Source organism: Trichoplusia ni, chromosome 1 (assembly GCF_003590095.1).
Source record: "Trichoplusia ni isolate ovarian cell line Hi5 chromosome 1, tn1, whole genome shotgun sequence".
NCBI classification, from domain to species: domain Eukaryota; kingdom Metazoa; phylum Arthropoda; class Insecta; order Lepidoptera; family Noctuidae; genus Trichoplusia; species Trichoplusia ni.
In genome coordinates this window covers 20,059,546-20,084,936 of record NC_039478.1, presented here as the reverse complement: position 1 = coordinate 20,084,936, position 25,391 = coordinate 20,059,546, and the positions used below count along the sequence as shown (strand labels likewise).

The 25,391-nt window shown below is 34.8% G+C and overlaps 1 protein-coding gene across 1 annotated transcript in view; it reads left to right on the top strand.

Moving 5' to 3' along the window:
• The first annotated feature begins 5,767 nt into the window (after positions 1-5,767).
• LOC113491692 (cGMP-specific 3',5'-cyclic phosphodiesterase-like) overlaps positions 5,768-25,391 on the top strand; it is a 97,061-nt gene continuing 77,437 nt past the window's right edge. Inside the window, exon 1 of the mRNA XM_026868849.1 lies at positions 5,768-6,005. The gene's annotated coding sequence lies outside the window, so the exon portion shown is untranslated. The remainder of the gene's footprint in view (positions 6,006-25,391) is intronic.

Genomic DNA, 25,391 nt, shown 5'->3' with positions numbered 1-25,391 from the left:
TACAAGATAGATAGAAGGCAGGTATAAATTATAACTTATATCTTCTAACCACGCGGACGAAGTCGCGGGCAACAGCTAGTCTACTATAAAAAACACTATAATCCGTAATAGAAATGCCTCCATTCTTATACGCTAAAGCTAACCAAGACCACTACACTAATACTATACTACCGATGGATAGGAAATACGAAAGGTCTTAGTCGTAAAACAGTCATAAAGGCTGGAGGTAGCCAGATAAATTCTTTGCCATCCCCGGGGAGGGGGGAGGGATGTGGACATAAAATAAATAACACATACGATACACGCAACACGAACCACATATAAAGCTTTACATGAATTCTGATCTGAGACAAGCTAAATGTATAGAAAATTACTTATCATTTAATTGGGTATGAAATATATAAAATTCTCGTATCGCGGTGTACGTTATTGTAATTGGACTCCTCTGAAATGGCTCGACCGATTCCTATGACATGTTGTGTACATATTCAGTAGATCTGAGAACGACGATAATATCTATTTTTCATACCCATAAGAGTATTTTTTTATCATTCCTGTATATATATTTTTTGCACTATAGTAAAACAACGCTTGCTTTGACAGCTAGTAACGATATAGATCGATATATATGGTAGTTACAGATAATAATATGTCAAATGTTGGAATGAACAAGGGAAAAAATGACACTTACGAAGCGAATGAAACGTCTATAGTATGGTGAAGGTACGGACAAACTCCTGTAAAACAAGCAACGTTGAGAATCACATTAAATCTAATTCTGTTTTCTCTTTATTCTTTTATACACCGTGATTTTTAGTCGTCTTACAAAAGCAGCCCAGTTCATGTATCCAATGACTAGAACACGTTCATGATGAAAAAATAGGTATTTATGAGATTTAAATAAATTTAAAATGCAATTTTTATTCAAAATTATGATGCAATTCGTAGTTTTTTTGAAACAGCTCTGTTGCGAGCGCGGTCCGAGCCTTGTAACTATGGTGAGGGGCGCGGGCGGCGGCGTTTTTATCATTTTTAAGAGTATGTTTCAGATTTCTCTTGTTTCATTTTTCTTCGTACCTAATATTTCAGTTGATGATAAAAAAAAAGTAGCGCCTAGGGGTATTTTACGTCGGATACATGAACTGGGCTGCTTTTGTAAGACGACTAAAAAATCACCGTGTATATCCGTCTTATATCTTTAACTTGACATCTCCATTAACTAAAAATTGATTTTTAAAAGCATTTGATTTTACTGTCGGGTTGCGTTTAAAGATTCCTATTCATTTTACGAAAATCTCTTTCACTTTAATTTCATCCTTCACATTACTTACACTAACGACAAATTTGGTATTTCCTTCTTCTAATCCTGTCGCTCCCTCGCCGTCGAGTTGGGCTTAGAGCTATAAACCAAGTTAATGATCGAAGTTATTTGTTTAACGTTATATATCAAGGGACTTAGCTGGAGTGTCGCCAGGCCTAGTTGGGTACGTTTGCATCTATGTCGATATTAGTCATCTCGTATTGGGTCATTTTCAAAACTTCAAAAGTAGTAGGTTCTAACGTTCATTTTTTTATGTATTTTTTTTCAGAACTTCGGAATGAATGAACCGATTGTTCTAAATAATGTCATCATTTTGCCTCATTAGTTAGCCTCAATGCCTCAATAGAGAGTCGTGGAAGGATATGGGGGAGGCCTTTGCCTAGCAGTGGGACACAGTAGGCTAGGAAAAAAAAAAGTTTTTATTTGATGTCGATTGATGTTTTTGTTGTTAAAAAAGCATCATTGGGTTTCGATTCAAGTCGATATACTTTTTGATTCTCTTTATTGCATTATTATCGCACCAACGTTGTCTATTTATGAGTATCGTAGAATTGTATGGATATCAGTCACAACTAATTGTGGTTTCCAAAAATTGACCTAAATATTTACAAAAAATCTAGCCCCTATATCAGCGTTATAGCTAACTGGTAATATTAAAATACATGCTAATATAAAATAAGTAGGCACTTCAAAGAAGATGGAATAGTTAAAATCGAAATACCGCTTTTGAAATAATGTTAAGCTTATATAAACGTCAAGAAAATGTATAGTTAAAGGTCTGCTTACAAATATGCCATTTTATTTTTATAAAAATTAAGCATTCGTAAGTCATAAGTTCATAAGTAAAAACTTATATTAATATTATTATCATACTAACATTTATCTCAACCGATTATCATTAGTATGATTCTCATCATAAATCATCTGATAGACGTAATGTCTATCAAATGATTTGACAAATAGAGCACAGATCAATGTAAAGTTTTTTCAAAATGTTATAAACTATGACATAACAGCATCACTATTATGGTACATGAAATAAATATCCAACTGTCACAAAAGAGGAAACTCGTACGGGATCATAAAATAAAACGTAAAACAAAACTAGATGAGAAATAAAATTTAAAACTCTTCAATTGAATGGTATCAGTCAGTTTTATGAGCCAGTCTGTGTCTCTTACAGTAGCACTGTCTCTATTGTGAAAGAGAGATGGCGCTCTAATCGGTGTATAGTGCTATCCCGCTTCCACGTTTATTGAAAAGGAGGAGATGGTAGCTCATAATAATGGAAGCAGTACTCGTGGTGGCAATAAACTTATTGGTTTAGAATTTAAAGTTTATTATCTAGATGGGGTGGGTGGAGCCGCTGATTAAGCTCAAATAGCGTGGGCAAATAACGTGGGCGTGTAACTGAAGGAAACATTAGAAAAAACTAAGTCAAGAACGTAGTGATATAAATTCTAGGTAAAAAGTGATTTGATTTAAAATCGCAATGTTGATTAATTTTCTTCATACTGCAAGAAATAAAATATAAAAGAAAGTCTTCTTTTCCACTCAACATGGTAATTTGAAGAAATATCTTAAGGGAGCAGGAAGTTATCCTGCTCCCGATGTAAAATTTCTTGAGTTGCAAAATAAGTGATGGTTACTTAATATGTATTAAAGTATTCAGAAGTTATCGTGGCATGACGGAACTCACACACAAATTTAAACCTTAAAAGCATTACACACCCTCTCTTTTAAGAGTCCCGAATTCAAAGGTAAATAAAAAACTTCCTGTCACCCGGGTTGTATCTTATAAACCGTAATTGCTCGTCAGTAGGAACTTTCACAGATGACGTAAGTCCAACTTGCTTTAGACCAGTTGTTTTTTTCTTACAAAGACACATTAATAACCCAAACTTTTGACCGTATGGATAGCCATGTGTTTGAAGTCGCCACGCCAAACCCACTGTGCGTGTCATGCCGCGGGTTCGATCCCAAACGTGTGATCTACAAATGCTTGTGAACGCCGCAAATCTACAAATGTATGTGAAAACCTTGGATAAAATACATTGAATCAGGAATCGTCTTAAAAAAAAAACATACAAACTTTATAAAAAAGTACACTAAAACTACATTATACCTATTAAGCTACAAAATAACTGAACAACGAAGGAAAACTTGGTAAATGTTCTCATCGAAGTGTTAATATGGTATGAAGATTTCCCAAAGGTTTTCCAACTGTTACACTGTGTAAGCTATGACTATAATCACTTTGAAAAACTTTCTGCGGTATCAACTATGTATCAGTCATCCCTCCCTCGAGATGTCAGGGGACCAGACTTATGTGTGAGGAGAAAGACTGGGCTGTAGGATTGAATACTAAATATGTATTTTTACTGGTGTGCTTGTGGGATATTTTTTGCCCTCCCATGGGGGAAATTCTGTTATCCATGATTTTTCCGTAGCTTTAACCGTTGACGCATTTCATGGACTCAAGTGATTATTTAACTTATTTATTTCGTTTTGTTGTAAATGTAAATGGGCTATGTAACAAGATCTTTTTTAAATCGGACCAGTGGTTCTTGCGATTAGCCTTTTTGAACAAGAACTAAATTCTTCAGCTTTAAGAAATTCTTACTATAAAGTGGATATTTGATTAATTTTGTTGTTAGTTTCAAGGCCGGCAATGCTGTGACCAGACGAGCGTAAGTGTGGTTTCGTTGGTTATGATTGAATATCCTAGTTTACTGAGGTTGCCAAGATGGGCACACGACTATGTATTGGGGACTTGTTCGTAAAAATACATTACATATAGTTAGTTATATTATATAAGACACAAAGGAAATAAATGTTATTGCCTAGCTACGACATTTATTTTCATTTTCTGTTCCTAAAGTAGCAACTGAAATTTAGCAGCTGTGACAATCATAACTATCCATTTCGATTCATGAGATACAGCCTGGTGTCAGACGGCCAGACGTTCAGTCGAGCCTCAGTAATAGGGTACGTTTGAACCCTTTGGGTATTTACACCTCAAAAAGGGTTAATATTATTTGATTAAGGAGAAGATTAACAAAAAACCTTTTTTTCATCTTAAATACTGTTTTTGCATTAAGAAATGCTTTTACAAAAATGAAGGCTTGATATTAAATTCCTAATGATAACAAATGGGTGGGAAGCACAAGCAGTCCACCTACCTCTTCAAGTTCTTGTACAAAGACTGGGGAAGTTCGTTTAATTCCTGTGCAAATAACGTTTGCTACAAGTCTCGCAAGCGTTGGCGTTTTGAAGATAACCAAGTAATGTCTTGCGAGGTCTTTGAGAGTTGGCGTATTCTTGAACGTAGTTCTGTTATATAATTATGTGTGTTACGTGTATGTTAAAGATTTTTTTTCTATTGTTTGCCTAAAGAGGGTAGGCAGAGGAGAGTTAAATTCATGGCGAATTTGTGTGTATAGCGATATTTTCTTTAATACTGAATGGTGTCTAGCCTGTGATATAGAAAATAACTGTATTTTTTTATCCGAATAGAAGTCAATTGTTACTACCATGTAAAAATACGAAAAGGTGGGTTCGAAAGAAAACCTTAAAACTTGCGTCACACTTTCTATTCTTGGAGATTTGAGAAATCAAAGAAAAAAAAAACAGGTAAAAAACTACCAGCATATCTCCTTAAAATGATTCTAAACAATTATATTTCTAGACTAAGCCAGACATTTCCACGATATAATAAAGTCCAATGGTAAACAATAATTGAGGGAAAACCAAAAGGAAACCCAAAACCATTATCCAGCACATAATGGGAGTTTCTTGAAAATAACCACATAAAGCTAATTGTTTCATGAATGAAACATTCTTTTGAGTCTGATCAAAAACACGGGGACTTGGAAGACGGCAAAGATTAAGTAATTAGAGATATGGTAAGTATGTGGAGAGGCTTGTGGCTAAGTGGAGACCGTATCATACCGACCGATTATACAGGTTAAGCAGCGCTCGCTGCGGTTGGTCCGAGAGTGGTGACCATTTTTTCAATATCGAGCCTCCTCAAATTTGACTTCAGACGAGGTTATGTAACATTTTTATTTGCATACTAATTTTTATTATGTTGGCTATAATCAACTGTTTATTTATTCTATAAAATCTAAGGCAACTCGGCCTTGCAAATAATAATACTAAAATATTAAGCAAATATTTATCAAACAAACAATAACATCGGTCCATTTTCACCACAGTTCAATAAATTAACAAAAGTGACACATACAAAAGATGATTTACACTTCGTGGAAAATGATTTAAGTAATGACACAAACCATGTAAATTGTATCGGTTTTAGGCTGTCCACCAAGGTCTTTAGCACTTATCTCATCTGCATTATCTAGTCTATGCGCTGTCGTACAGCCGCGCGTGTGCCTGGGCGGGCGGGGGCGCGGGGGAGCGCGGGGAGGGGCTCTATTGGCCCAGCTCACCTCCGAGCCTTCAGTCTGGCGCGGGACGCGACACCGAGCGCACGTTGCCCGTCCAAACAGCGCGCACGTCCAAATCGCGGGTTGAAAATAAAGATTGCTAAATTAAATTGCTAGTGTAAACCTATTCTGTGGGTAGTGTTTTGTTCCCTGCCCAGTGACGTCACAAAGGTGGGCTTAAGTTCGGAGACGATTGTATTTAAATGTTCGAGAGCTAAACAGTATTTTCAGTGGAAGTAAGTAGACGGACCGTAGATGTTATTATATTATTGGCAGTGCTTATTGACTGTTGCTTTTAGGTATCGGGTGCTATGGATTCGGAGAGAGATGTATTGAATATCATAAGTCAAACAGGGGATATTGTTGCTTTTGTACGGTCAGTATCGACACGAACAGAAATATTGATTCGTTGTTTATTTACATATCCCGTGGAAACCCAAGCACGATTTATGACCCATGACGTAAAACCAAAAATCCTTTTCACTCTTTACTTATGACGTAAACGAGTGTAATTGTTTGAAACAACCCTGTTTAATTACACAAAGAGCCAGACGCAAGCAAAGACTAAGGCCAAAGCAAATCTCTTTGACAAATATGAAAGAGTGTCGTTTATTTTGTGCCCTACAAACAACGGTTGTGTAGACAAAGGGAAGATTATTTAACGGTTTAGAGTTACGTAAAGGTATGAAATATATACTAATGATATTTAAATTATCAAATCATAAACCACAAATCAGACACGTTTTAATGCCGGTTTCAATCAAGTGAACAAGAATATAAAATTTTATTGAAGTCGAACTCATGACTCCTGAAATTGTAAGCATAGTATTAACAACTGGACCTGTCCCATACAGGTTAAGAGTCGCCTAGTACCAATTAACACCTCCTCGTTTTGTTATCTCTAATCAGTGAAAATATTTGATGTGACAACTTTTGTCACCTTTACCTCAATATTAATGCCGATGTTCAAAGTATTTTAAGGCGATTTTGATCTTGAACTAATACATGATGTACTTATTTAAAGTATTGGTGTAATCAATTTAGATATTTTGTCACGTGACTTACAAGTCATAATATCTAATGACTACTCGATCAATACAGATGATCGTTTTACGTCAGATGACTTGTGTCAATATGAATGAAACAAAATATTTTTTGAATATTAAAAAACCCGAAGCCGTCCATTGGAAATTTACATAACATACATAGAAGCAATCAGCGGATATTGTGCCATCAGATACAATTTATACAGTTTCGACAAAAATCCTTCCAGTTCACTATTTTTGTGCAGTAGATGTACAACCACACAAGTGCCTTAGTGCCTAAGTCTGCCTACATGCCGTCTCTGAATTAGATAAGCACACCCTTGAAAGATTACCTTAAATGTTTTAAGATATTTTTTGCATTGTTGCTTACGATCTCTGCTCAAGAAAGTTCCTATTACAACCTCAACGCTTTACCTTAAAGTCAAATTTAGGGTATTCAATTGTCGTCACACATTTCCCAAGATTTATCTCTGACGATAACGGGCGTTAAGCTTCAGCTGCTTGAATGGATTATGACAAATTGTTGGCTAACATTTAGGAGGTCTACAATAGCCTTCTCTCGTTGACCCTCGTCACGTACTCGGTTGACAGACTGATGAAGTTAGCTTTTCTTATTCTTCCTCCTTTGTATTTTAGGATCATCATGGTCATTAATTAGGCGTATCGGTTAAAGTCTTTACCTCTTTTCAAAGGTTTGACTGACGTTTTTGGTACTATCTGGTGCTAATTGTTGGAAGCCGCTGGGTTTTTGCAATGACTGTTCCAGTCGAATGAAGGAGGCAAGAGAATGAAATAATATTTTCTTCATTCTACACTTTGCCACAATAAACATTATTTGTATAGTTTATAGTGGTTCCATCGCTTAATTTCTATTGTGATTCAAATAACTCCGTATGATCCTATAGGCAAATATTTCTTTATAGTCAATGATATTTCAAAAAACTACAGTTTTGATAGAAAGACTAAGACATATGACGGATTAGAATAAAATGTCATTTCTATCCATTTAAATCTAGCGTTTTGAAAAAATATCTCTTGGCTGTACAGAGAGGTTTCTAAACTATATTTCTTTTATCACTTGCAAGTCTGCGATTATACCACACGTCCGTACAATGTCTGCGCCGCTTACCGCTCAAAGCCGCGTCGCCGCGCCGGGTAGATCGCTCAGCGTAAATACGTAGTGACCACAATGACCAATTTCCTTTTGTTGACTCATACTACTTGTGGCATTACTAGCAACTGATACGTGATGTTTTTCTTTACAATTCGGACCAGTAACCTTTCGTATTATTTGACCTACTTGGTTTTTGACTTTTATCATTACTTAGGCAGTGTCTGTTAGTTGTTCAAGTAAACTGTCATTCTTTGAAACTATTTTTTTAACTTTCCTGTTGTGACATATTTTTTTTATTCTCTACTGGGATTTCATAAACCTGTCCTCTAGATTACCTTAAGATTAGTCGAACAGATCGAATCACTGTATGAAGTTGACACGTTTAGATCGTATGATTAGGGTATTTTTGCAATTTATCATAAACCAACAAATTTTCTATATCGTAGAGTTTTGGACAAAGAAATTGCCCAGTATTATGAAACAGTTACCTACATTTTTTCAAATAAACAAAGAAGCGACCAGATAAATGTTTTATGTGTCGTGTTCACAATCCCGCCATGGGATTCCCGACGTCACGGGTGTTACATTCGAACGAAAGTCACGTGCATCTCGAGTGGAATCATGAAACGGTAATGTCTGAAGCCAAGGAAAGTATTACCGATTTGGAATTCGTCTGTGAACTGATGGGAGTATGATTTGAAAGCTTGCTTTTAGGAAAAACCATCTTATGTGAATTATATTCATAGATATTATTGGAAAGAGTTGTAATTATAAAAGATGATGATGAAGAAGAAGATGTACTTATACGAGAAGATGGAAAAAGAGACAAACAAAAAGGAAATTTCAAATGTAGAAATATTGAATAAAGTGACCTAATAAAACCACCTATCATAATATTCCACCTAACATCCTCATAGGTAAATCCATTTGACACAACAGAACAAAGACTGACCTTGACTCCGTCCCCACATTAACCTACAATTTTTCTCAATAAATCAAAAGGACAATATTCACTTTTTCGATATTTTGTCTCACCATTCCAAGTACTAGGTATCGCTTTACTCTGACATAATTCTTGTCCCACATCTCAGTTTACTAAGGACGTTGGCGGGACATTGGCATGGGAAAACCGCAACAATACGACCGCACTAGCTATCAACAGCCCTGAATTGATTAAGGCGGGTCGGTAATTGGTTATCGAGCTGTGTTGCATGTAAATATTTCCTATACACTATACATTTATCAAAATTAGGTATATTGGTCGTCCATTTTTGGGATTTTTATGTCTGAATTACAGTTTTTTTACAGATAATACAAGGTGACAGACTTCCATACCAAATGATTTTTAAAATTAGTCCAGGTCTTTAGAGGCAACATAGTGGCAAACACATAATTACACATAGTTGCGCCTTTTCATTCTTTCGAGTAAATTGTAATCTACGATAATTCTTTTCATGACTTTCTGATAGTTTCCGAACTATACCTGCATAGTTAAATTGTGTAATTCTAACAGTTATGTCCAATATGGGCCTCAATGTGGTCAATCATATAGTGTTTTCTATATCACAACCTGTTTCAACCTGTTGTACATTGTGAAACAGACAGAGTCACTATATACATATTTAGTCTGAGCTCACCTTAAACCAAAAACAACCTATTTTTCATTTTAAACAAACATCGAACAAAGTATTAAATTATAACTACGTTGTATTCCGAAATACTTCGTGAACGAAGTCGCAGAATATTTATTGAATACATGAGTAAGGTGGATCACACGGATTTTTCTTAGACCTCAGGATATAACAGGGGTTAGGGGTTTTTCTGGTTGGAAAACCTCTGATGCGGGTTCTGTCGTATAAATTAGAATACATTTTCCGCTCTTTTATTGGTTTAGGAATGTTGTGTCTGGATTGTTTTTGTTTTTTGTTTATCGTTTAATGCTAATATATTCATTGCTTTTGCCGTTATAGTTGCGGAATTTTTGTATTTTATTACAAAGAAAACTTCGGTTTTGTATAACTACTGCTACTGACACTGCTACCACATTTTCTTGTAATATTTTTTTAATTTGAAAGCGTGACAGTGCACTACACCGCGTAGAGTACTACTGCAATAATATTAGTCTGAGAGGCGGTGGTAGACATCACCTCAGAATAAGTAAACAGCATTAATAATTAATGGGGTTTATTTTATAATATTACGAATCAGCTAGCAAGGCTTTGCTACTCGAGAAATTGCTGGATACCAGCTTTTTCATATAAACCTCTTTGGAATTATCCGGTAAGACACTTAGACTATGGGGTATCGAAAATCACAATCTTTGGCCTTGCCTTAGAAATTTAACAGCCATAAAAACGGTCAAGTGCTAATAAAACTGGCGACACTGAGGATCCTTCCGTAAAATTGATGACCGTGCCAAATGTTTCAAATTGATAATAATAATAAAATAATAAATGCGGACAACATCACATACATTGTTCTGAACCCAAAGTAAGTTGCTGAAGCACTTGTATTATGGAATTCAGATACAACGAAGGTACCACAAACACCCAGACCCGGGACAATGTAGAAATGTGAATTTTTACATTGACCCGACCGGGGATCGAACCCAGGACCTCAGAACTAGCGACATCTTGAAACCGGTGCGTATGCCACTCGACCACGGAGGTCGTCGATAATGATTATATAACACATCAGTACAATTATGCGCGGCGTCTCGTCTCCCAACAAAGATAATATCGGAAATACGGCCGAATGCGCTAATCTCCGTCCAGTTTCTACGAATTACGTATAGTGGAGTAACGCGATAAAGTCGGATCGGTTTGAGGAAAACTAAATTTCATTGACGCATTTCCTCGTTAGGACACGGTCGTTGATTAAATTAATTATGACTTGGATAGGTAAATATCTTCATTAATAAAATTTAAATGATTGATGAAGCGTTACCATTTGTTGGGACCCGTAATGGTCCTTAAAATACGCGGAACTCTGAACTCAGGTTCTGAGTCTGGATGTCTTTATGCATGTGACCTGAACGTTTGTGAAACTTCCTGCGACACAAGGAATAAATTCCTTAACGCATTAGTCGTTGTCTTCAAAGTTAACCTGCTCCAGAAATAAGAAAATTAATCTCGTTTGATGATTTTGTATCAATCTTCATTCACGTGGTTTTTATTATTCGTGTTTTAAAGCTAGATTGATGAAAAGTTGTAGTACTGTGCTTCACAACACTGAAAATTAGACTTCAAAATAGGAAAACTGTTAAAACTCATCCTCAATTCAGACAGATATACGTAGATTAAAAAATATCTTTGAGTTAACTACGAGTTCAATATTCGGAGATAAATAACAGGGATTATACAAAGAAAATGACGCGCGTCAAGATTTATGCTAATATGTGCTCCAGTGCACTAATCATTCAAATTAGTTTGCTCACACTGATTATGGTAATATCAGATCAAGTATCTGTTAGGCGGGCAGTGCTTGTTGTACAAGCTCTATGGGCAGTGAGGAAGCGAGAAAGCATGTGTTTTTGCATAGCGACCTCTCACGTTCACAACTGCAATACTATTACATTACTAGAGAAAAAACCATGAAAAATAGGGGTGGACCACCCTTTACATTTAGGGGATGAAAAATAAATGTTGTCTGATTCGCTGACCTAACCATATCGGCACACAAAACGTCGGCGCACGAGAATCGATTGTAAAAAATATTGGTTGCGCGTAAAGCCAAGGAAAATTAACAGCATTTTTTTATGTAAAATCATAACAAAATAACAATAAAATCTTGTGGTGTGTGGCTCAGAACTGTAGCCATTGGAGAAGCGAGAGAGCGCATAACACGGCGTATATCAACATCTAACTTGTATTACGATAAAATTCTAACTTTTAAATTATAGCAAGAACGCAATGATATGAATAAAAAACCGGCCAAGTGCGAGTCGGACTCGCGCACCGAGGGTTCCGTACAAACCTGCAAGGTTTACAAAGTTCGTTCATTACGACAATCGAGTCATATAAATATATATGACTCGATTGTAAAACGTTGCTTCATGCCAAATTTCAAGATTCTAGGTCGACTGGAAGTACCCTTTAGGTTTTGATTCCCTTGCGAGTACTCGCGCGTTTCAAAATATGCAGCTTAAATTGCTGTTTCTTTTGATTGCGTTGACATAGAAGTTTGATTTTGTTACAGCTTAAAGGTATTATAGACCTGAGTATTTGGTATGAATTTCAATTTAATACCTCTACGCGTTTATGAGGAAATAGGTAGTAAGTTTAAAATTATATAAAAAAAAAATATTATATGATGTAACTAAAAATTTATGGTTTTTGTAATTTTTCCTTTATCTATGGTATAAGACGTTGCTTCGTACCAAATTTCAAGATTCTGAGTTCACGGGAAGCACCCTGTAGGTTTTGATTCCCTTGCAAGTGTCGAAAATTCGCGGCATAAACGGCTGTATCTTTTGATTGCGTTGCCTTAGAAGTTTCATTTTTTCACAGCTTCAAGGGACAGTAGACCTGAGTAATTGATATAAATTTCAGCTTCATACCTCCACGCGTTCCCGAGAAAAAGGGTCTTGACAGACGGACGGACGGACGGACGGACAGACGGACGGACAGACGGACAACAAAGTGATCCTATAAGGGTTCCGTTTTTTCCTTTTGAGGTACGGAACCCTAAAAATACTGCATCAACATCATTAAATGTTCTCATATAAACTAGTAAACAGAATGAATGCAATCATCGTTAGTAATCAAACTAATTATTTATAACATACCGATTTAAGCCTTTGGCTTCACTTGTCCTGTGGTGTCTTTGTGCATGTGACTTGAATGTTTGTGAAACCCGAGCGACACAAGTATTGAATTCCTATTGCAGCGGTCCGTTTATAAAAAAAAATGCTTCTAATTTTATCTTTTCTAAAATCGTTACTAAGTAATGTTTTGACCCAAATATATTCATTACACACGATCTCGAAATTTATTTGAAATTGCTCCTAACATTATGTACCTGTCAATTATCACGACGCTGTCATCACGTCGCCTTCTACATACTATAGATTTAATTAAACTGATTCAATACCAAAATTTCAGCAAAACGTTTTTTCGGTGGTTTTTAGCGATGTTATTGACAGACAAACACAGATACATTTCTATTTATCGTTTTATAATTTTATTGTATATTTATGAGTATGGATTTATTATTATTATATGTATGTTATAAATTCTAATATTATTAATATTTATTAAATAAGTGCTTTTAGTTAGATCGATAATTTAAACATGGAAACCTCCATAGCGTTAAAAACTGTAATTGCACACTTACTTCTTGTAAATTGTTTGTTTGCTTTACAATCAATCTATTTGTATTGACGTACGTAAGATGTAGGTATACATAATACATCATTTTAATCTAAGTAATTATTCTAAAACACCAATGAAGATCGGTGAAGGAAAATATTGTGAGAAAATCTTCTTTACCAACCAGGCCAGGCTTACCTTGATTCAATGAAAGGTATTTTAACCATTATGATGTTCAATCCTTCTGTATATGATGACACTTTTTACTTGCATTAGGACACACATTATTTTTAATGTTAAATGATTCTACAAAGTTAATATATCAGATATCTACAAGATCTTAGTACTGAGAATTTTTTAGAGACGAGAGAACTAAAAAATTGGAACTTAAAACCATCTTTACAAAGCCCGATAGCCAGAATTCAAGAAAAAACATTAAATTTAACGTAACAAAAACAAAAAGCATTCCCAATTCTATAACGAAAGATAAAAGAACATCGTACGCCACTCTCATACATTTTGAAATAAATGTCACTTTGAATCAAGAAAAGATTACAAATTCGAAGGAACTTGAGAAAAACAATTGCTCTAACGATTCGGGGAAGGAAGAAAAATATCGTCGCGATGCTTTTGTTACTTTTGAACATTCCCTCGCGAAATAAATCATGTCTGAAAGTCGAGAAGTTTTCGAATGGAACTTTGACGATAGAGGTATACAGCTTTATTCAACGGTTGATAAACAGCTTTCAAGAAAACAGCAAGGTTTGACACATAATTGTTTTAGTGTTACGTAATACAAATCTGTGGTGTCGTTTCAATGGTGAGTGAATAGAATTTGGGCTATAAATGAGCTTTCGGGCCAAAAGAAAAAACAAAATAAACACAATATTGAAATCTCATTTTATTGTCAAGTAAATTCCAAGATTTCCTAGAAGAAACTAGAAATATTAACGTAAGCAATACATTAAATGATGTGCTAAATAGTCAATTAGGACTTCGATGTGAATTTCTATAACATGTCAAATAAAAGTAAGTCCCCATCCACATCAAGATTTAAGTTTCAAAACATGTATTAAATAAAACTTCCAACTCTTCCATCGATATTGAAAGCATTGGAATTGAAATTCCATTAACATTTTTATATCAATTCGATACAAATGTAAGTTTAATATTCCGCTGTTGTATAGCAGGCAATTTCGTTATTATTTTTCTAGCGGTTGGCGGCAGGTCGGTCCACAAAGCGGGGCCTATCATTGTCTATCTATCTCCATCCAATAACTTCTTCCTGTCCATTGACTCTCTCTGTTTCAGTGAGCTGATAAGAAGCTAAAGTTACCTACTTTCTTTTTTGATTTCAGTACACACGGAACGTTATAAGCTGGTTATTTATCAGACTTTTATTTAAATTTATTGGTTGTGTGGTTGTAAATTGGATTATTTACGGTGTATGGATTGTAATTAAAATATATTATTATTGCTGGGATTCGTTACTTCGTTTTAAACAGATCCTGTTCGTATTTTTAATTATTTTTGCTTCTCAACGTCATAATATACGCATGCGTTTTTTTGTAAAAAGTTAATTTTGGATTGTAAGTTCTTATTATGTTTGTGATACTTGTTAAATTTTACGATAATTTTCATTCACAATTTCTAAACGAAATTTGCAAGTCCACTTACTGACATGCCCTTTTTTACTAGTGTTTAAAAATATTCGTATGTCTCAAATGATTGCCACGCTATAGTTGGATAGATCTATCAACTATTCTTGCCATTACATTTATGCATACAGAATCTAATAAAAGCTTGTCAATATTGATTTTGCGAACTGTTTCTTCAATTTTCCTTCCATTGTTACCCCCGTAATGTTTTGAGATACCTTTATTCTTTCGTCTGATAATTGATTTCCTCTCATTGAAATCGGCCGCGTGTGTATGTTGTAATCTCTCAGATTCTGTCACTCATTCGAGCTATCCAATGTTATCGTGATAACGTTTCCTATCTGATATCCGTGTGTTGATAAGAATTAGCTGTATGAATGCATTGTGCTCAAAGATTTTTATGATCTAAATCGTAAATGAAAATTTTGGTTACATCGAGTGTTTTTTTTCTGTAACGAAAACTGGTCAAATGCAAATGGAAGTCGCGGTTGAGTGGACAAATAGCCTAAAGACAAACAAATTTACTAGAATATATGTTAGTCATTAACTATTGCAAATTATCCATATATTTTTTAAATTATTTTCTGTTTTAGCGGCAACATAAACACACTATCTGTGGCTAAATCAACTGTTTATCTATCCCAGTTCTTGAGATACAGACTGATGACAATTGGGACAGATAGAGGAAAAAAACAACAAGGCCATAATACTTTTCCCAATCGACTAAGTTGCATAATTTTCACCATGTAAATAGAATTAGACTCGAATTAGACTGCGTACGGTTTCAAAATGGCACAAAAAGGAATAATGAGGAGACAGACATAAAAAAGAATTCCCACAGCAACGGTGCTGCAAAAACTGCGTGAAAACCCATTTATGTATCTCTTTTGTACGTGTTTTTTCGACGCTCGCTCATATTTCTGCTTGCAACTAAATATTCATGCTAAAAGCAATAGTATACTCTGAAAAATAAATGTTAATCCTCCCGTACAAATTCTGATTGGCTGATGACTGTTTAGATTATCAAGGTCTTTTTGAGAATTGACAAAATGATGAATCTTCAATCTAAGGAATTGATTTAAAAAATCTAAATCTAAAGACCCACGTTTTTAAATGTCATTCTATTAAAATTTTATCAAAATCTGTCCAGCTGTTTTTAGTTCTGTTTATAGTTGTCAATTGCCTTGTCCACGGGTTTGAAGCTACCCTGAAATTTTCAAACTACTAGCTTGAAATCGGGAAATGCCTCAAAATTGAGTTGCAAAAACCCAACCGGAACGACAAACAAACATGAAAAGTGAGTGTTTAAAAACGTGGGGAAAAACATAGTTACTTGGGTATCTGGTACATTTTGCTCCAAAATCTATTCGAAGAATCTGCCTTCACATAAACCATTAGTCATTAGGTACATGTTTTGAACGATAAACATTGATGACCATATACGACAGTTTTTATAGACCCGAATAGTTGTCTCCAGGGTCCAGAACTGGGTCAGACAAGTCCCCATTTCGATATTCTTTTGTCATTCACGAGGCAATCGGTCATTTGGCCGATGTCTCAGAATTAGTTTGCTTATGTGACTTATGCAAACTTAGTGGGAGTTCATTACTCAGTTTTTTGTCGTGATAGGCGTTTGGCAAATCTTAATGGAGTTGCTTTAACCTACAAAGGTTATTTCGTCTTAGTGAATTGTATTCCAATGCTTGGTGCAAGACAGCCAGATAGAAAATGCAAGGCAGAACCATTTGCATTCCATCTCTTATTCATTTAAGGGTTCTATACCCAAAGGATAGGACCGTAACCTTATTACTGTTGTCTGTCCGTTCACCTGTCACCAGGCTCTCATGGCCGGGAACAAGACATTTAAAATTAGCAACATACAAATTTGAGTTTTGAATTGAACTTTTTCTAAACAAACAAAAAGTCAATTCTGGCATCTTTTAAAGAAATATTACCTTGATAATGATTTTATATATTTCGTTAACTGTCTCGTTTTTTGAGCTAAATATGAAATAATATTATTTTTGTTTAAGAGGTCAGTAACTGGGACTGGCCTCACGACCCTTTAACTTTCAGACTTACTATTGTTACATCAGTTTCTGCCAAAGTTTAAATATGAATCTGCATTTGAGGTCATTAACCTGTTTCACTCTTATTCTGTCTTTTTCTTTCTTTCTGTTTCATCATATTAGTAATGACTGGGTACTGCATTTCTTCTGAAATATGGAAGATTTTTCATAACAGCCAATTAAGATGCAGTTTTCTGTTATGTCTGTTATGTCTGCAGTGTTATGTCTGTATGTGTATTTATATTATTTAAATTACTTTTCCCTATAAATACGCGTAAGTAAACCGTTACTAAGCATATGAAATTTCTTCTTTATTATTAACATTTGCTCAGAGCAGAATTTTCTTCTTTGTGTAACATTTATTATTTAAATAAAAAATCTCATGAAATTATTACTTATTCATTCAAAATGAATATATTACATAGTCTTAATATTATTTAAAGTATTCATGAATACTATTTCAAAACGAAATGCTTAATTACTTAATGCGTCTTAAATTATTATTTAACTGGAATATTATCTCGAAACAATTTTGTGTTTAATTATTAAAAGACATTTTCTTAATTCTCTTGGGTAGATCTTTATTTTGATCTTTCATATCTTGAGTTTTAATTTTCAATCGTCGTCATACATAAAAAGTCTTCGTACCACAATTTAAAATTATTTTGTCGTTATTAAATGATGTAACGGTTTACTCACGCGTATTTATCAGGGAGGCTCGACTAGTTTCGGACCCAACCGGAGTCCTTAATCATGAGCTGACGCGGCAGGATCGCGAGTTGAGTATTTAGTCGTTATAATCAACCAAATTAATTATAAATCAACGTTTCTTCTATTTTATAGTGTCAAGAAATGTTGCCAAATTATTATTAAATGATTTCCAAAGTATATTGCCATCTCCATATTCCATCTCGCAATTGCAATACATTCCGAATTACGATACGTCAAATTGAAACCAGCAAACATACTTCAATTTGCAACTAAACCCTGTTTAATGCGTGGTATGTTGGTATCTTATCTTTAGATAGTGATCAGAGATGTCTACACTGGATAACAGATGATAAAGCATTAAAACAAACACGAGTATATTTACATTATTACTTGAGTGTGTACTTACCTGTATAATATAATATATGTAGGTAAGAATCTATACTAATATATATAGCTGAAGAGTTTGTTTGTTTGAACGCGCTAGTCTCAGGAACTACTGGTCCAAATTGAAAAATTATTTTTGTGTTTAATAGACCATTCATCGAGGAAGGCTTTAGGCTATAAACCATCACGCTGCGAAAATACAATGAAAAATGTGAAAATAACAGGGCAGGTATAAATCATAACTTTTACTTCTACCCACGGGGACGAAGTCGCGGGCAACAGCTAGTGTTTCATAACGCCATCTAGGCCCAAATTAAGCAAAGCTTCTAAATGAGTAATAGACATCTAATAAAGGTACCTACTTATATCTTTCTAAATACATACATAATAAAGATAAAAATAGAACTTTTGAGCATTGATCACGACGCTAGCTCACTGTGGGTTAGTGATTTCAGATTACAATATTTAGAATCCATATTTCGCTCATCCAGGTTTCTTATTTGTACAAAGCACCCAGATTTCGCATGAACTTACGTGGATCACACAAATGCCTGACATTGCACTCGAAATCTTGATTAGAAATATCTCCACATTAATTTTAATCGAAATATATGTCAACGTCTTAACAGCTGCACCGATGAGATAGACTTCTCTAATATCATATTCATGTCACATCTCATTAAACATGTTCTATAATAAAATGAATGCTAAACAGATGTATTAGAGTATAATTAATTTCATACTGGGATGCCAGCAAGTAGGTCAGATTCCAAGCGAGAGAAATAACGCGACAGTCTAGCGTTTAAGTAGGTTGTTTTGTAAGATTAACTTGCTTAAGAATTTCATATTAAACTTTGTATCCTTTGTCGCGAGACGACTTAATTTACGAAAAGAGCATGTTTATTACAATTTTGCTAGACAATTGTCATCTCAAACCGATGCAATGACTGCAGATGGAACAGAGTTGTAACTAAATCGTAAATAAGACTTGGACAGTGAAATCATTTTAGATCGGATTTATGAGATGTGCAAGGGATATTAAGACACTATTATGCATAGTAGCAACATGGATGAGAGAGAAAGCGACGGAAGAGAATGGCAAACAAAGGGCATATGCGATACCCCTGCTGGGCATAAATCTGATGCGTAGCAGTGAGTTGAAAAAAAAATGCGTTTCTTTTAGAAGAACGCTGCTGCTACCAATTCCATTATTTCTTTCCTTTCATTTGTATAGTGTTATTAAAATCCTTTAAGCACTTCTAAAAGTGTTGCCCTAGTATTTGACTATCATGCGTACAATACAGTTTGTATCAAGAATTAAGTGCGGGTGAAAATGAGTCAATGTACAATAACAGCCTTAATCCTCTTTTCTTATAGCTGATGTCTGAGCTTTGGAAGTATGGAAAAAAAAACAAATATTTGTCCTAAAGTCCTAAAGTGCATACTTTTCATAGAAATATGTTTACAACAACAATGGCTTACCACGAAATGCATAATAAATAGCTAAAATTGTTCCTGCATTTAAGTATTCTTGAAACTTCGAGCACCTTATGAATCCTATCCAATACAACTTTTAAAGAATAAGTTCTAATCTAAAATTTACCCAGCAGCTAAGCACTAACAGACTACTTGGTAAGCTTCAGCAGTATTCCCAAGTTAAAACTCCTGAAGAAAATTCTAAAGTTTAAAAGGAAATAGGAAAAGTTTTTTCTTCACAAACCATCTTACACGTGTACCAGAATTTAAACAATGTATAAAGCAAAAAATGTTCTTCTTGCTACCCTATTGATTCCCATATTTTCAGACAAGCCATTTATTTGTCAAGCCATGTTGGCATCGACTACTAGTCTTACTACTTGCTATTATTTCCTCGATCCAATGATGTTTTACAACGAAATGTTGAGAATCAGAATCGAATTCAGTTTAATGTTTGAATACTGAAACATTACATATTTTATGAGACTTTTAAAATACCCTAATAAATATATCCAGCGCTCTTTACCAGGTACCTTTAAGATCAGTGCAGTATTTATTTTTATTAATATACAATATGCAAATCATGATTCGCTATCACATTTGATTTTGCAGACGTTGAACATGATTTTTGGACACGCATATCGTGATTGAACGCAGAATGACTTGATTCATTGTCGTTCGCAGCGATTTTCATGACAATAACATGAACACCTGCTTCTATTACAATGTTTAGGTTTGCATTGCTTTGAAAATATTATTTTGTAAGAAAGTCTTGGGTGACCACCTATTTTGAGATGGGATGTTACTACTGTCATGTCAATAGCCGTCTATTAGGACAATCTTATTTTCTTCTGCCAGTACTAAGAAAATTAATCTTTGTTCCTTGGGGCCTTTCACAAACATTCAAGTACCATGCAAAAATACATCCAGATACAAAACAAGCATTCGTGGACCACACAAAATCCTGGTGATCGAACCTGCGACACTTTGTGCAAATTGAATTTACTACTTCTAATCTATCTTAATCTCTTCGTGAACTCATAGTTTCTTTCATCAGTATAGTTACTTCTAAATTTACTAAAGGATTCGTGATTTGTGAATCGCTATTATGAAAGATCTGAGCACGCGAACAACTCATACAAATGCGTTCAAAGTCTTCCAGTATCTTGACTCTTGCATCATGAACGAAGGACGCTAACAGTCTTCAATAGTTATTACGGAACACGGAAACACAGCTGTCAAGAACAACAGCTCTGTCAATCATATTGTAATAAAACCTTTATCTTATCTCAAGTGTTTTGTGGAAAAACGGAGTAAACACTTGAGGGCCAACTGTCTCTAGGAGAAGAAGTTTTCCACCGATATTGCTTAGAATGATTAGATTTCTTCTAAATCTTTATTGATGATGTATGGATTTTGTGCTGTCTTATCTAGGTAAGGCAGTGTGGAAATAAGAATTACAATGCTGTTATTATTAGAAGAATCACGATGATGATCATTTAGAAAATTCGTTTAGAATCTCTTTCAAAACTAATTAAACATATTGACAATAGTTATAAGATTATAGTATGTAAAAACATAGTTGAATATTAGCTGTTAGTGTTTCGATTTCGCGACTTACTTGAGACTGAAAATCAATAATAAAAAAAAACTAAGAGACAATACCATAGCAAAGAATTCAATATATAGACGTCATACGAAGATATTAAAATCTGGACAGGCAATTAATTCCAAAGGATATCAATTTGTTAAAATTACCCAAATTACAAATCAATTGCGATTGATCCTCAAAAACCGTTCGTGAAACAATTTTCAAGTTAAATGGCAATGCGTTGTCGGATTAATGCGATAAAGTTGTAAAACTCATCGCTTCAGGCCATCAGCTGCTCGTTACACAAAATTGGGACAACCTCTCACTAATGACCCCTCTGCGCTTATATTTTAATCTTTATAATGATTATTATCTGTTAAAACGTAGATTATCTATAGAGCCTGGATTTTAGTATCAAATTTTAGAAATAAATAGGCTTACTTTGATACGGTTCTGTGAACATGAAAAGTTTCAAGATCATGGTGAGATAAATTGCGATATTTCATTAAGAAGTTTTTATAGCTAAAAGCAGCGCCGGCCTCATTAATAAAGGCCCCAGCCGGGGAAGTAATGAGGCAAGTCTTACGAACGAGAATGTTTGACATGAAATAAATCATGTTTAAATAAATCATTTTGTTTATTTTGCGTAGAAATAAAATTGGCGGTCGTCCGGGATTGATAGCAAAACAGTCATAAATTTTTCATATGATACATATTTGGAATGAATGACTAGTCAACGGTTGTATTTTATTGCAGTGTGAAAATGTATTAAAATTCGTTTCTAAATGCACGTGTTTTCTTAAGTTTCCACGCAATTTCCGGTACTAAAATGGGATGGAAAACTCCTACTGGGAAATTGACAATCTCTTTTTATAAAAGAAAATTAAAGTCGCAACAAAAACAGATCGCTAGCCGCTACGTTTTTCTTTGCAGCTTATGAAATTTAAATTGAAACATAACTAAAGTCGATCGATTCCCAATATTATATTGAACTGGTAAAACTTTTGGGAAGTTAGAAACAGACAGAGAAGGAATAAACAAAATTATCTGGTTGAATACACGAATAGAAACTTCGTGATGGGAATACGCTTCAGTTTGAAATTGGTATTAAAATAAAAGATAGATGACAGTTGGTATATAAATACTGGCAGTAAAAAGTTTGAAAGAATAATAAGAAAATCTTCTAATATATAAAATTCCCGTGTCACGATGTTAGTTACCGTACTCCTCCAAAACGGCTTAACCGATTTTTACCAAATTTTATATGCGTATTCAGTAGGTCTGAGAATAGAACAACATCTATTTTTCATACCCCAAGTGGTAAGAGTTGATCACACCAAAAAAAAAAAAAAAAATTTTTGGACGAAATTGTTTGTTTTTTTTATAATGTGGCACTAAAAATACATACAACTAGAAAAAAAAATCGCCAAATAAACGTTTGCTGGGTCAGCTAGTATTGATATAAAAAACAAAATAGTTCAATCATGGCTGGAGACTGGCGAGCAGTTGTGTGTTCCAAAAACAAATTCTTGATTTCAATCTTCATGTTCTTTGAGAAATGCAATATCTCTCTAGTGTTGTTAAGTTGTGTTGAGTTCTGATTTGTTGTTAGTTAAACGGTAGCTGTTTTACAATCTCCACACACGGTCTTCAGAATACAAGCATGCGGCATACGCAAGCAAAACTGACTTCAAGCATGTACTTGTAAGGTAGCCGCATATGATAAACATCAAATAATTATGAGGTGATAATAAATAAGTGAATTTCATTTTCTATCTGCAGTCTGCACACATATAAGGCTATAAACGGGAGCGGTATAGGTGTTTATCAAGCTAACTGACCTTTCGAAACGTGATGTAGGTCCAACGACATTTTATCCATCAATAGATGTATTATTGTTATTGCTTTGCACGTAACAAGTAGAATAGTGACAATCGGAATAGGCTATGCTGAAATTTATTTTACTGTTTCCAAGATTGATGGTTCTTATTATTTTCCTCTTCGTATGGTTCTTGAAGATCTTCTGACAGAGTTGAAGCCGCTTGTAAGATTTTCTTTTCAATCTGCTTATTTCCTCACGATGTCTTGTTGACATGACTACGAAAAGACATTGGTATAATCAAACAAACGACCTTTCACCGGTCAATTCAGGGTTCCAGCTCAAGTCAGCTCAAGCAAAAACCACTTTGGGAATTTGGAATTTATAAGATTCTCTAAAAAGTCTCTACTTGCATTTACCACGAGAAACACTCTGCAATTTAAAAATTATTGTCAATGGAATTATATAAAGCAATAAATACTGGAATTGCGGTAGTTTTTAACAGCATTCGTGACATCAATCCGACATACAGAGGCACAGGCGACAGGGATTGGGTAATTGATGTCGGCTGTGGTCGGATTGCAAATTGGGAGTAACTGCGATATTTGGTGATTGTATTTTGACTGCTGTTGAATATGTACTAAGATAGGTGTTGTTTTTAAGGGATGTTATCTCTGGTGAGCACCGGCTTATTCTGTGCCTGTCATTCTCTTATGCATCTTGTTCGTTAATTATCCTACTCATAGTATAGACGCGAAGTTTGTGTATGGATGTATTGATGTTTGATCCTCTTTTACGCAATAACTACTGAAAGTATTTAGACGAATCAAGATAATATTTTTAACCCGATTTTATGTTCCCGTGGGAACAACCTCGGTTTGTAGCGAGCGGGTAACTGGGCAACAGCTAGTAGGACTTTGTTGTTAGAAATCATTATTTTCTTCTCCATCTCGCTTTAGTTTTGCTTTAAGATGTAATAGTACAGTCACAGTATTACGCATACATTAATTAGTCAAAGACAAATCGCCAAATACCGCTAACCTCATCTCACTTAATTAATATTACACTAAGAGCATTCCTGGATCACCCGTAGATGGGTGACCATCTTTGTCATAACGAGTTCCTCCGTGTTTCGGAAGGCACGTTAAATTGTGGGTCCCGGCTGTTATTCCTACATCTTTGACAGTCGTTACAGGTAGTCAGAAGCTTGAAAAAGTCTGACAGCCAGTCTAACCAAGGGGTATCGTGTTGCCCAGGTAACTGGGTTAAGGAGGTCAGATAGGCAGTCGCTCCTTGTAAAACACTGGTACTTAGCTGAAACCGGTTGGACTGGTAGCCGACCCCAACATAGTTGGGAAAAGGCTAGGCCAATGATGATTTAAAATATGTGTCACTATTTTTCCGATCCAACTTGAAAGATAGGATAACTAAAAAAATAAAAAAATAAGTATATAATGCTTATTTTATGTTTTTTTTTTGCCTGTATTGTTATCATCGACTTCTTAGCGGGTCGAAGATCATTCCGACAACTAGTAAAGGTATAAAAAAGAATAAATACAATTCGATATTTTATTACTCGTAATGTTTACATATAACGCAGTTGTCATAACGCAATAGTACTATAGTTCAAGTTGTTATCTGGTGTGTAGGCTAGCTGTGACGTCACAACTGGATTCGAACCTGCTCACCTTAACCCGCTCCCAGTGCTCACCACTACTCGTGTTAAATACTGCATTACTTTTATAATTTATGCATTCACATGAGACCTAAGATCAAGTACTGGTAGGTTTTATTATAAATAAAATATGCATTTTTCGTACTAATATCTTTTAGCCGATTGTTATAGATTTGATTAGGTCAGTTAACTAAATAAAACGGTCATGTCAAACCCCAAAAAGAACATATTGTTGCATACACAGATAAGATATCTTTATTATTTGTAATTCTGAATACGCTGTCAAGTGGATCATCATCATCATCATCATCATCATCAGCCTATCGCAGTCCACTGCTGGACATAGGCCTCTCCAAGTGCACGCCACTGAGATAATATAGTCAAGTGGATAATATATTGTAATTAAGTAAATATTAAAATGAATAATCCAAAGGAAATATTGAAGTCTCAGACAGGATTCGAACCTACGTCTCCTGGCTCTTCGCGCCAGTCACTAAATCAATTAAGGTAACCAGAACACTGACTAAGGGTTTGACTATATTCATTGTGTCATATTTGATTTAATTTTTCATAATCTAAATAACGCTAGCATTTCTAACTATTGAAGTGCTACGATGAATATTTAAATTAGAAACCAAATTTTGGATCGAATATAACTCTACGAATATTATATTAAAGCGTTATAAGAGCGAGATAGCTTAGTACATAGAGTCTAGTGGCGTCTCGCTTTCAGAACACCCTTGCTTTAACAGCTTACAAAGCGTGTTTTT